The sequence below is a fragment of the Palaemon carinicauda genome, chromosome 9 (genome assembly GCF_036898095.1).
Source record: "Palaemon carinicauda isolate YSFRI2023 chromosome 9, ASM3689809v2, whole genome shotgun sequence".
In the NCBI taxonomy this organism is placed as follows: domain Eukaryota; kingdom Metazoa; phylum Arthropoda; class Malacostraca; order Decapoda; family Palaemonidae; genus Palaemon; species Palaemon carinicauda.
In genome coordinates this window covers 145,815,939-145,829,730 of record NC_090733.1, presented here as the reverse complement: position 1 = coordinate 145,829,730, position 13,792 = coordinate 145,815,939, and the positions used below count along the sequence as shown (strand labels likewise).

Below are 13,792 nucleotides of genomic sequence, written 5' to 3'. Positions count from 1 at the left end.
TACAGTTAATTCTAAATCAGCCATTCTCCATCATGAGGCTAAATACTACAGTATAAAGAAAATTTTATTCCAACTGTGACCAAATTGTGGAAAGATCTTTTTAATTGCATTGGTGAATCGGTAGAACTTCAAACCTTGCAGCAAATGTGTTTCATGTTGAACAAGCTGAGTCTTAATAGCTTATACATGAAAAATGTCTTAATTTTAATTTAAAATTTTTTTTATTACAAATTGTTCATTACTTATCATATCGTTCATGTATTTCCCCATTTCCTTTCCTCACCGGGCTTATGGCATCTTGCTTTTAAAACAAGGGTTTCAGCTGAACTAGTAAAAATAACTGATGTGGTAAGTAAGATATACTGTATTTAGAAGTTGACTCTTCCCCACTGCACATTGAGAATTTCCACCTAGGTACGCAGTAGCTCCACCATGAGAATGTGGTACAGTACTTCTTGTCTCTAGTAAATGCATTATCATTGGCAAGTCACTTTTGGCAGTTTTCAAATGATGAGTTTTAAGACAGAGACCTGTTTATACATTGTTGCACTTTACCCATGCCTATCTCTGAGGATTTGACTAAGCCTCACCTAAAATTACCCAATCAGATTCTAAATATATTCTTAATCAACATGTTTTTATTGGGTTTCCATGAAAGTTCTTAAGAAATGCTTTTAGCATGGTTCAATTCAAATTAAAATCTTCAATTGAATTGCGATGAACAGTTGTGAAGGTTGTAGACTGACTAAAACACTACGCCTTATTTTAAATAATTTAAAAATTGACATTTTCACGGAGTTGTTCTTATGTCCTAAAAATGTTTGAATGTGTTTTTAGTGTAATTTGGAGGTTCCCCACCCACTGGTCGTTCCATTGTTATTGGTACCCTTCACCAGGAAACACCAGACTCCGACAATTGGGGCATGACAATACGGAATCCTAGGCATGTAGATAATTATGGCACCTTAAATAGTGACCAATGTAGCTGATGTGTTTGCTGCACATGCATGTACAGCTTGCTATAACAGAGGAGCTGTAAGAGTATGTTTCCTGCAAATAAGAGCCACAACAGCAAAAACCATAAGAGACAATACCTAACGCTGATTATGAGTGTTAAACACTTTGAAAACTGAGTAAATATTTCTACTGTACTTGTTTTTAGCCAAATACACAAACCATCTATTTTTCCCGATCACAAACCAGCAATTTACGAGTTTTCCTAATGAAAACAATTATGTGGGGATCACACTGTAGTAATGGGATTTTCCAACTGGAAACTAACGAGTTATGATTTACAAAAATAATAATGGCCAGAAGTACATATTTAAAATAAAATAACCAGTCATGAAAACATATGGTTCTTGTAAATGACTGGAAATCAAAGTATAATTACTTATAATTATTTTTGCTCCACCATGTTTCACTTCACTCGCAAAATTAGAAAGTGCTACTCTTCTGTTCTCATAGCAGTAAATGCTAATCACGTTAATCATTATTACGGATTACAACACAATTACCAATTTAGACAACACAAAATTTTGAAACATTGCATTACTACTGGTTAAATTTTGGTAGATTTCCACACTTTTTTTTTTATAATTTAGTGTATTCAGGTAAACAAAATCATCTCTCCATATATCTTCGCAAAAAGCAGCAAAAGAATAAGAGAAAAACTAATTAAATTACTGTTAAATAGGGAATTTTTCATGTTAATTGTTTATCGTCAGTGCTACAAAGAGTAGTCTTTGTACACTAGTATGTTTGTTCCCAAAACTACTTAACCCCTCCCTTTCCTAGAGGTTTAACTCTGCCATTCTTATAATTTTTCGTTTGAAATGGCCAACCAGAATCAAGAGTTTATCCACTCCTTTTAATAAATTTTTCTTGAAATTCATTAAATGAGCTTCAGCAGTTTGTTTCCAAATAAAAAAAAATCCTTAATAGCAAGATATTCCACATGCAGCCATTAGACTATTTTTAACTAATAACTAAGAAAGTGATGTTTCTACATAATCACGTAGTACTACCATCATAAACAAGTATCCGAAGTTTCTTGAAGACGTTTACGTACAGATCGACATTGCTAGTAGTGTCACGGTAAAGTTAATGAGACCAAACTAGAAATGTACCCCGTGCATTTTCTAAGTGAGAGATTACAAAGCTAGTCATGTGGACAAGTCTTATTTTGAACATATACTATCGTCCTGACACAGGTTTGGATTACAGTCTCAAACTGTTAAGGCCATGCCGTTGCAGACTATGACTGCCTAAGATAAGGTTACGATTGTCTGTGGGGGGGATTGCAGGAAGGGCCAAGACCCCCAGTAATTACGGACAAGACTTTTAGGCTATGTTAATTGCGTAAGCTTAGACCAGCAGGTGGTCTTGTTTATTTCACTTAAAAAATTGGACCATATCAAAGACAGACAAGTGTACGTTCGAAAGAGCAGAGCTAGAAAGAAAACTAATTTGAGAGAACAGCTTTTATCTTCCAAAGTGTTAGTTTAAATTCTATTCTCCACTCTCTACCCCTCGCCATGACCTCCACATATGGCACTCGAGTAATACTCTTCTGAGGACTTTGTTCTCAAATCTACAAAATCTGTTGTAAATAGTATGAAGATAAATTTTTCATTATCATGGTTTGAAAATGAACAAATACAATAACTCCTAATTTTCCTTCAACTTCTGTCTTCTGGTATTTTTGGGTATTGGCATAGTATTTTCTGATGCTGAAGATGATCCATACAAATTCTGCAAAATTGTGGAGGTGGAAACCTGATAAGTAATATTTCTCCCATCAATTAATGCGGTTTCTTGTAAATCACATATCTTTCAATAGAGAAATTAGCTAGTTTGAAACTGAATCTGGTTAACTTTAAGGTTGTAGTCTTCATCTGGCGAGTCTTCTGAACTTTCTTCTATGCATTCTTCGTATGCACAATCTCCTGCATAAGCTTTTATGGTTTCGTCTTTCGTTCATTGTGGTGTTTTCTACCTTATTGGTTCTGATGAAAATGGCATTGCTGATATTTTATCTGCTAATATGCTGCTGCAAGGATATTCTTCCCTATTATTGTCCCAATACGTCTTTCCTTAGATATTACTCGGAAACCTATTTGCATTAGCCTGAAACCCCAATACTGGCAACTGTTACTTTGGCACAACTTTATCTTCAGCATTTTCTTTTTAATTATGGCCTTTCTTATATACCATTTTTTGCTTGCTAAAGTTCCATACAGTAGTTCATTCCAATTTGCTTTTCTTCTGTACATTTCTTGTTTGTATAGTAGTACAGTAATTGATAAGCTTTTAGAGCATACTTTGTAATTTCCATCTTAAGAACATTCTTTACGTAATGCTCACAAGAATTGTATTTGCCACAATGACTTTCACAAACGTCTTAATCAGTATATTGACTTAGGCTGTACTGGTAGGCTACGCTATGAAGAGGCTATCTTCTCTGGTACTTTGCCATCATCGGTAGTTCATAATGCGGCAATTACTTGGAAACTGTATGACAATCCACTTTAGCCCTGACATTTGTCTCAACAGCTTCCTTCCCTTCTTCATGTTCTGCCATTACTACAGCAATCATTTGAACTGTTCATTTTGTAGTAGTACATTGCCCAGAGCACCAGCACCTGTGGAGATACTACCGCTACAGTTATTGGGTCCACTGACTGGCAAGACAAGCGCTACAGTACATTGGATCCCTCTTTCGTTACAGCTCTTTTTCCTTTGCATACACATTACCAAGACAGTGCTACAGTACATTGGATCCCTCTTTTGTTACACTTTTTCCTTTGCATACACATACACAGTAGTCACTGTCCTAATCCTTTCACATTCTTTTCATTACCAAAAATACTTCACTCAAGGGGTTAACTATTGCACTTCATTTGTTTAGAGGCTTCTTTCTTCTTGGTAAGGGTAGATTAGAGACTTTAGCTATGGCAAGCAATTCTTTTAGGTAGACACTCAAAAATCAAACCATTGTTTTCTGGTCTAACGTAATGCCATAGCCTCTGTAACAGTGTCTTCCACTGTCTTGGGCTAGCGTTCTCTTGCTTGAGGGTACACTTAAGCACACAATTTCATATTAATTCTCTTCCTCTTGTATTATTTCAAGTTTTCAAAAGTCATATAATTCAAGAATTATTTTTATGTTGCTACTGTCTTGAATTATTTTATCTTAATTGTTCATTACTTCTCTTGTAGTTTATTTCCTCATTAACTTTCTTCATTGAGCTATTTTCCCTGTTGGAGCCCGGGGGATTATAGCACCCTGTTTTTCCAGCTAGGATCGTACCTTGCTCAGTTGTAATAATAATTCAATAGGTCTCCTTGACCATTTATAAGATACCAAAGCCTTCTTCCACTACCTTAACAGAGAAAACTGCGTTAGCGTGGGTTACTTCATGAACCCTGATCCTAATGTTGGCTATACAGAACCTTAATACGAGAAACCTTATTGGCTTGTCAAGAGGCCAAGGACTGTGGTCTTTAATCTTAATTTTCAATTTGCATCATAGCGTTCAGTTCTTGATTTTTAATGGCAGCAAAGGCGGGTGACACAAACCTTGCTATGATGGAACTGAAGATGCTCTAACACTAAGTGCCGTTACTCAAGGATAGATTTTTAGAACCACACAGGCCACTACACTTGACTTGCTTAGCAACATAAGAGACTTACAGACACTTTACCATTATCTATCAAGTACCTAGACACAAAACTGGATCCTATACCAAGAGAAAATATAGAATTTTTTTTTCCATCTAGAGTATAGTTGTATAATTACAGTATATGGGAATGTGTTACAAAATAAATAATAACACCGCTGGATATATGGTACACATGACTTTACTATAGTTTTACTAAAATTTAGGTCTTCGGTAAACAGTAAAACCCATCTGGGGATGAATATCTGAAATGACAATTAGACGACCACTTTTAGGTTAGTTCTTTCGATAAGGATTTTTGCAGTATAACAGCCAAGGCTACAAATGACAAGAAAATGGGAGGGAGCTTCCCATTTTCTATGCGAGGACATGACCATTGATATACAAAGGCCCCAAGTATTTTTTATACGGTTACCTTGGGTTCTGGTAGCTTCCGTTAATCTTTACTTAACCTTTATCACAAAACCCTTTTTTTTTTTTGGTTCTGCTAGTCATTTTCTTTCCACCCTCCTCTCCAGCTTCAACTTCACAACCATCACAAAGACATCTCCCAGAGGGAAACTTAAAGGAAGTACAATCCTTTCAAAATTTAGTGTAATTTAATTTGTCAGCATTTGATTATGATGGTAATGCTTTCCCTTCAGTGTATAGCTATTGCTACTCATGCGGGAAAAAAAAAAGGATCAAAATAATGATGCTTAGTGTTGTCCTTCGAAGGTTAACCCTTTCACCTCCAAAGGACGTACCGGTACGTTCTTGCAAAACACTGTATTACATATTTTTACATTTTTGATAATTTTATGAGAAACTTCAGGCATTTTCCAAAAGAATGAGACCAACCTGACCTCTCTAGGACAAAAATTAAGCTTTTTAGAGTAATTAAAAAAAATTATATAGCAAAATGTGCTCGAAATTTAACCTTATGGTGGGGGTAAAAGGAAAGTGCCCTAAGTAAGATTCTGACTTAGTTTTTAGGGAAGACCAGCACTCCTGTAAAGATTGCCTAGACTAAACCACATCCTGTTTTCACACATGAACCAGATTTTTCTAACTGGTTACCTTGTGTATTTTTAGCATTTCCAACCATTAGTTGCTGCAAACCACTTTTATGACATTTTCCCACTGGTGTCCCCCCTTTTAAGGTGGTCCAAAAACTCATGAATGGGTAGTTTGCCCCACTAATCAAGTTAAGAAATGTAGAACTCCCACACAATAGCGTTAGGATAAATATGTGGTACATGAATTTGGCTAGAAAATAAAAGTATCCGGTAAAGTTTTGGATTCAACCAAATTGGGAAATGTATTATATTAATATATTTTCCTAGTAAAGCACGTGATAACAAAACACTTCTTCTCAATACATTATTGTCGCTAATGCATACTTACAGAGAAAAAAAATATTTCAGGAATTGAAGGTCTTGACTTTTTCTAAGTTTAGTGTATATCTTTCCATGGGCACGCAAGGTAGCTCTTGTTCGTTTGTATGTCTGTTTTCATCTTACTTGGCTCCGCCCCATTGCGTAATGTGACAATATTTACCCCGGTAGGGGTACAGGGCCCCTAGGTTAGGTTAGGTGGGTTTGTTAGGTTCTGTGGTGCCCTGAAAATTACTGTGGCCTTAAGGGGGGGTCGCAGGGGGGGCAAAGCCCCCCCCCCCCCCCCCCCCCCCCGGTAGGGGTACAGGGCCCCTAGGTTAGGTGGGTTTGCTAGGTTCTGTGGTGCCTTGAAAATTACTTTGGCCATAAGGGGGGGTCGCAGGGGGGGCGAAGCCCCCCCCACCCGGTAGGGGTACAGGGCCCCTAGGTTAGGTTAGGTGGGTTTGTTAGGTTCTGTGGTGCCCTGAAAATTACTGTGGCTTTAGGGGGGGGGTCGCTGGGGGGCCCTACCCCCCTCCCCCCGGTAGGCCTAGTTAGGGGTATGGGGGAGGGGTGCTGGAACATTAATTATTCATTTATTGCAAATATCATTCAATGCCCCAACACCCTCCCCCCCCCCTTCCCCCACCCAAAACCCCGGTTCCCAAAGGGTGTCCCCCATAATTGGTGGGATGAACTAGGGTATACATAGTAAATCTCTAAATCGGTTGGTTTGCAGTCAAAATAAACGTTAAATTCATTGAAACCACACTATTTCTGATGCAACAAATATATTTTTATTGCATTTTTCCAAATTTGGCTGAAACTAAAAATTTACCAAGTATCCTTTCTACCTTTCCTACCACTTACATGAACCTTAAATGTTTCCAACTGGTTATGTTTTATTTATTTTGAATTTACTACCATGACTATAGCTCTGCTATAAGGGGCCCACCTCCCGGGTGGGAGGCCTGGGGTTGGGAAACCATTTTTTTTATTGGCTATGTGTGTTGCTAAGGGTACTGGCTTGACAGCCAAAATAAATTAAAACTTAATTTGTAATACAAAAGGCCTAAAAGGTATATACGAGCCAAAGTGTTCATTTACAAAAAATAGTCAAATTTACTTAACTACCACATGAAGTTTACCATATTTGGATATGAACTGTATTTACACTGGTGTGCCATAGGCAGTTATGTGACATCCCGTTTACTCCAACAATGCTCCAGTTCCTTTGTAGCTATGTTACGTGTTGGATAAGCCTTATGGAGCTCAAAGTAACCAAGTGTAATGGCTGCTCTTTTGACCATTTAGCTGCTATAGCCAAGTTTCCCCGTACTCATAGTATGGTGAATAATTCATTAAAATATCATTTTATTATTCCTCAAACGTTAGTGTCCTAAGTGCAATTCTGACGCAGTTTTTAGGCATGACCAACACATTTCCTAAGGCATTGCTTCTCTAAAGATTGCCAAGACTAAAGAGATGTAGTTGTTAAATGACTGGATAAATATTTATTTATGATTTACTTTTAGCTTGTAAACTGGAAAGGGGCATCCAGGGGGCTTGGCCCCCCACCTGGGGTTGTGACCCAGAAACGATTAGGTAAAGTGGGTTTGTTAGGTTTTGAACCTTTTTACAAATCTCAAAAGTTAAATAACCATGTTTCGTCCTGTTTTCGCACATCCAAAACCTCAGGTTCCTACCCGCATCCTTTGGGATGGGGGTCCGTTACGCTAGAATGGCTTGCTTAGTGGATATAAAGGTTCAAATTTAATGGTCCCATCAATACAATTCTTACCTCTCTGTTAAGTTTGTAGTTGGTCGAGACACGCCCTGTACAGCTGCATTTAATACAGCTGTAATAATTATTAAGGTAGGGTAAAGGTGGTTATAAGACATGTCCCTAAAACCACAGCATAGTTACTCCGTCATAAAATTTCCCCCAACCATTGCTTCCTGCCTGACAAAAATAACACCCGTTGGGAGGTGCTCTGTTCGCCCATCAGCTTGTGGTGCAAGCTTGGAAATTCAGTGACATTTGGACTTATGTTTTCGCTAATCGCAATATTCTTAGCCCCTTGTTAAGATTATAGTTCGTTGGGACATGTCCTGGAATTATGCCTAACCAGTAATTTGTTATACAGTGTATACACCCAAAGGTTAGGATAGGCAATACCTAGTTAAGATGTTTAGGAGGATTAAGGGGACCGTCTCCTATGGTGTTTGATGTAGCTTTAAAAAATAAAACATTTTTATACTTTATATGGATGCAGAAACATACATGTTCTCCATCAGTTTCAGCCAATTATTTTTACAAATAATTAAAATATTAGGGAGCCTTCATGTAGGAGGTTATAATAATGTTATAGCAAATCTTTAGATCATAACTCAACAACATACTTATTGACAATACATCTTTCTCATTCACTATTTAATTATAGAGAGAAAGATATTCGATTTCCCTTCGTTTTTTCCATCATTATTTTGCGTCTAGACAAAGAAAATTGGGAAAAATCAATAAAAATAAGCAAAAGGAAAATAAAAAATCTGACAATCAAATTTGGCTTAAAGAAGTTTAGATACTATGATATTGAATACAATTTGTGTCATTAGTGGAGAAAAATGTACCTTGTATATAATCTTTTCTATTTTAAAATAATGACTTCTGCTATAAAAAAAGTTTTTGATGACTTGAAATTATTATATGATGAAGGTATTGCATAATTTTAAAACATATAGTAATGCTGTATTTTTACTTAATTAAAAATAAATGTATGACGTTGTAGACGGCCACTAAGCCCGTGTCAATCAGCCCACCCGAACTAACCTTTCTTTTCCGTGAGCTTGTAGGCCTGCTTTTGTTGGCCAAGTGATTTCAAAAGTTTCAACCCCCACCCCCGAAATGACCTGACCAAGCCTCCAAGGCTGGCCTTTTTAACGCTAACCGCCATGATGGCCAGACATATGTCCTAGGTGGCTTTTTTTTAGCAACGCGGTTGAATTTATTACTCATATCAATCAGCTTGATGTTTTGAAGACGATTGTGTATAACCGGAGGTGCAAATGTTGTTGAATATTCACTTATAGGTAACCGTGAGTAACATTTTTTATTAAAGTTTAGTTAAAATATAATTTAGTGTGTTGCCCATCGCTGTCATTGTGTGGGAGAGATTCATTTGATTCACCTCATCATTATTTAAATTGATTTTTAAATTAGTTTTAGTTTGCGACCTGGGAAGGGGGTCTGGGGGATTGCCCCTGACTAGGAGTTGTGACCCAAAAAATAATAGGTTAGGTTAGGTTGGTGTGTTGGGTTCTGTTGCCTTTTACAAATATTGCTAGGAGTTGTGGCCTGGAAACTAATAAGTTAGGTTGTGACCTGTGAAGGGGTTCCGGGGACTTGCGCCGGCTAGGAGTTGTGACCTGGGAACTACTACGTTAGGTTGTGACCTGGGAACTACTACGTTAGGTTGTGACCTGGGAACTACTACGTTAGGTTGTGACCTGTGAAGGGGTTCCGGGGACTTGTCCCCGGCTAGGAGTTGTGACCTGGGAACTACTAGGTTAGGGTGGTTTTTGCACTCCCTAGGTACGAGGTTCCCACGTGTCCGTCGGTGTGAGGGGGGTCCCAGTTACTTGATATCATATGAAAAGCTCAACACAAAATTAGGGTTTTCTTGGTGTTCCAACTTTTTTTTATTGGCTATTTTCGCAAGTTTCAGACATTCATGCGCTGAGTGGTCCTAGTATGTAGATTGCTGGGACAAGCATTTACAAAATTAGTGAATTCATTCCCGGGAAAAAATGACAGATCTCTAAAGTTTTTACTAGTCTATTTCCTAGCGATCCTAACCCTAATCTGTACTTCGTTGGGACAAGCACTTGCAAAACTGGATAATTCGGTAATTATATGATACTCGTTTCTGGCGAAACTAGAATTAACTAAGAAATGGATGAGTACTGGATAGTTTGATAATTTTCTCCATATGGTTAATGCGGGCTGGGGTATAATAACTCACATATCAGTCTATTAAAATGTGAAGTATGTTTTTAAATCCAAGTCCATTGATTACATCTCAAGAGATTGAACGGGACTTATTGCGCACAAGTTTTTTTCCCATGGTTTGGGGAGCTTTCGTGCATTTACAATGACATATTTACCAGGTGGTTTCTTTAAACTAATTAATGGCTTATGAGAGCTTCTTTTCTTTATAAGTTCCAGGATGTTGATCTACAACAGCCATTTTTTCCCACCTTCGCCCTGTTACTTGTAAGTTAACCACCATCTCGTAAAGATGTCTCCAAGGGGGAACTTGCTAGAAACCCATCAATCTATTTTGAGATTTAGTGTAATCTAGTTTGCCGGCAATTGATTATGCTTGAAATGCTCTTAGTGTAAAGCTATTGTTACCCAAGTGAAAATAATAAATAACAGCAAAATAATGCTTCAAAGGCCCGATTAAGACTTAATTTTCAGGGAAGACCAGCTCATTTTCTACTGCAACGCTTTTGTAAAGATTGCCAAGAAAAAAAAGGTGACGATGTCAGTCATTAAATAAATTATTTGTGATTTACTTTTTCATTATGGAAGGATTTATTTGTGACCTGGGAAGGAGGTCTAGGAGGCTCCCCCCCAAAGCTAGGGGTTGTGATCACCTAGGAACTACTAGGTTAGGTTGGTGTGTTAGGATCTGAGTAAAGTTGCACTGTATTACAGCTTCTCGAACAGAAAACATGTTTTCCTGTAGGAAATAACGTGATTTAAGTGAATTTGACCTTCATTTCAACCGCAAACAAACAGAACAACCAGTTCGACTAACTGGTTACTGTTGCAGATGAAATAAAGGTGAAAACCGGTTAAATCACATCATTCTCTGCAGGAAAAATCTTTTATATCAAAATGTTTAAATATAATGCCTCGTTCAAATTCCGTCCTCGCTTCACTCATCAAGAACGTATGTCCTGCACATTCTAACATTAGCAGTTACGCTGACATTGCCAACGTTAGCATGTGCATTTTAAAAGCATTTCTCCATACACCCCTTACACAACAAAAAGGGTACAAGTCTAACTTCCATCGAAAAATACGAGAAAAAAAAAACCTCACCTGAAATAACAAAAGACCTAACTAGGACAAAGGTTTCCACAGAAAAGGATTTGTTGGAAGGGGTATGAAAAGACCACTTGAAGAGCTAAGGGAAGGGCATAGGGAAATATTAACCCCCCTCTCCCTGTGCAAACTTTCCATACGTATGGGTTCGTGACTGGTTAACGGAAAAACAACAGAGTCTAGAGTAAACATGAATGAACTAAAATGGGAAACTTGTCCAGAGCAGGTATTTATGTGAAATCGGGGCATGACAAGGTAATAAAATTTATAAAAGTAATGTAACAAGATGAAATGGAGTGTATGATAAATAATATTTAATGGGAATATAAAATGAGGTGATATTATAAGGTATCGGATAAGAAAACGAGTAATACTGGGGTCAAACAAAATATGTATACGAGGGTATTACATAAAAGGAATGGTATAGCTGTACTGGATCAAGTCATATACTTGAATAAAGCGGGTGAAGTCGTATAGTTAAATTTGGCGGGTAGAGAAGAAGAAATCCTATTGGTGGAGGAGTCTATGAGCAGGTGGGAGGAGTTTAAGCACAGGTCGAAACGTGCTATGTACAAACGAACGAGAGCGACTACAACTGACCAGTAGAATGACAAAAAAAAAACGAAAAACACTTATGTTAGCATGTTACGCTAACATTTCTAATGTTACATTGCGCAGCTCAACATTACAGAATTTTATCATCAGTTTATTATACATCCAAGAGGTAACGTATAGAGAAGAAAACGCGGTAAATGTCCAGGAGAAGGCCGCACCCGTTTTTCAAGTATTAATGACGAAAAACTGCAAGAAGACGACCAGATTGGTGTTGCATATCACATAGAAACATGAGGAAATTAATAAAAAAGAAACCAAGACTTACTCTTATACAAAATGTAAGCATAAACCTACTACGATTATGGGGGACCCTAGTGGGAAGCAGGGTTTTAGGGTGGGGGGAGGAGGAGAAAGGTGATTTTCGAGCCACTACCAAACATAATACAACCACCTAATCTAAGCTAGGGCACTATACCCCTACCTAGGCCTGGGGGGGGGCCTCCATCCCCTGCTGACCCCCCCTTAAGGCCACAGCGATTTTCGGGGCACTACCGAACCTTATAATACAACCACCTAACCTAACCTAGGGCCATGTACCCTTACCTAGGCCTAGTGAGGGGGGGTCTGATCGTTGATATTTCAACTGTTATTGAATTTCACCAAATTATCTCACTCGTATACCACTATTTACATACATTCCTACAAATTCTAATAAAAATACATTGAGTTGGGAAAGTTGGGGTTAGTTGCTGTGGTATATCGGATCATAGTAAAGCACATCTTCCCCATATGGAAAAAAGATTGGGCTAGTGATAAGAAAGATATCACCCTGTCCCAATAAACTACATTCACCCCCAAAAAAGAGAGTACGAAAAATATGGTCCATGTACTACGCTAGAAATTAAAGTATATATTTACCGATAATTCATTAAAATTTCATTAAGATTCCCTTGAAAAAAAAAAAAAGCAGAATTTACATTTTTTTACTTTGATTTCTGGCCATCGCAACCCTGTCCCAACAAACTACAACGGTACCCAATACACAAATAGCTGGTGACGTAGAAAGTTACCCAGACAATATTATTCGTATGGACCACGGCAGTACAAGATCAATCAAGCATGGCGTTACAATATAAAGACGCACGAACCCAAACCATAATAGACGCTAGTCTAGTGAAGATTGAAGGCTTCCAATATTATTATTGCTTGGTACTAACGCTCACGGTAAAGATACGCATACGTTAAAAATAAACTTGCACCAGATATAACCCTAGGATAGAGAATAAGGGCCTAACTATTGAAATTTCAAGTCATAAAGCCTACTAGATTATCTAAAACAAAAACATATCTCTGGTCTTAACGCCATCGATTACCTTGGGCCTTGAGTTAATACTAAACTACACAAGGACTATGTCCACTACGCACAACATAAGGCTCTGTAAACAAGTTTCCCCTGGCTTAGACAATATCAATCAAAGAATGTGTAAATAATCTTCCAAAAATATTCCCAAATTTGGGTTTCTAGACAAATCCTCAAGGGGGAAAAAGGAACTTTCTAGGGTTGTGGAAAATGTCTGCCACGGTCACATCCGCCATTTTTACTTTCCCTCGGCAGAAAATTTCATCACTCATCAAGAAGGAAAAACAAGAAAAAAATGGCTTAAAACTATCGTTGGCTTACCTTAAGGATTCTTCTGATGAGTAATTGTCACCACATGCCAACTACACACACACACCAAATCACAAAACGAAGAAAAACTTTCTAGTTGAGGGCCACAAAATGGCGGTTGTACTTGTTTGACGTCTTCTTTCCTGAGAGCGAGGTGCTGAACTGAGGCTAGCGTACGCGCGTCCACAGCGCAGCAGCACCAGGCAACACAATAGACTCGTTTCTGAAGAAACAAAATACGTTGAGAAAGCGCTCTCTCGTAAAAACTGTTCGAGTCCTTTTAATAAGTATTTTATTATTAATATCAATGTAGCTCTCTTCAAAATAAACTAAAATTTATTTTACCCAATATATTAAATCTTATTAATAACTAGGTAAACTAATAATACTTTGATAGATAACAGTTCCCAGACATCT

At 37.8% G+C, this 13,792-nt stretch overlaps 1 protein-coding gene across 2 annotated transcripts in view; it reads right to left on the bottom strand.

Moving 5' to 3' along the window:
• snama (something that sticks like glue) overlaps nt 1-13,554 on the bottom strand; it is a 91,492-nt gene extending 77,938 nt beyond the window's left edge. For both annotated transcript variants that reach the window (XM_068380615.1, XM_068380616.1), the window contains exon 1: nt 13,388-13,554. The gene's annotated coding sequence lies outside the window, so the exon portion shown is untranslated. The remainder of the gene's footprint in view (nt 1-13,387) is intronic.
• Nucleotides 13,555-13,792: the final 238 nt, after the last annotated feature.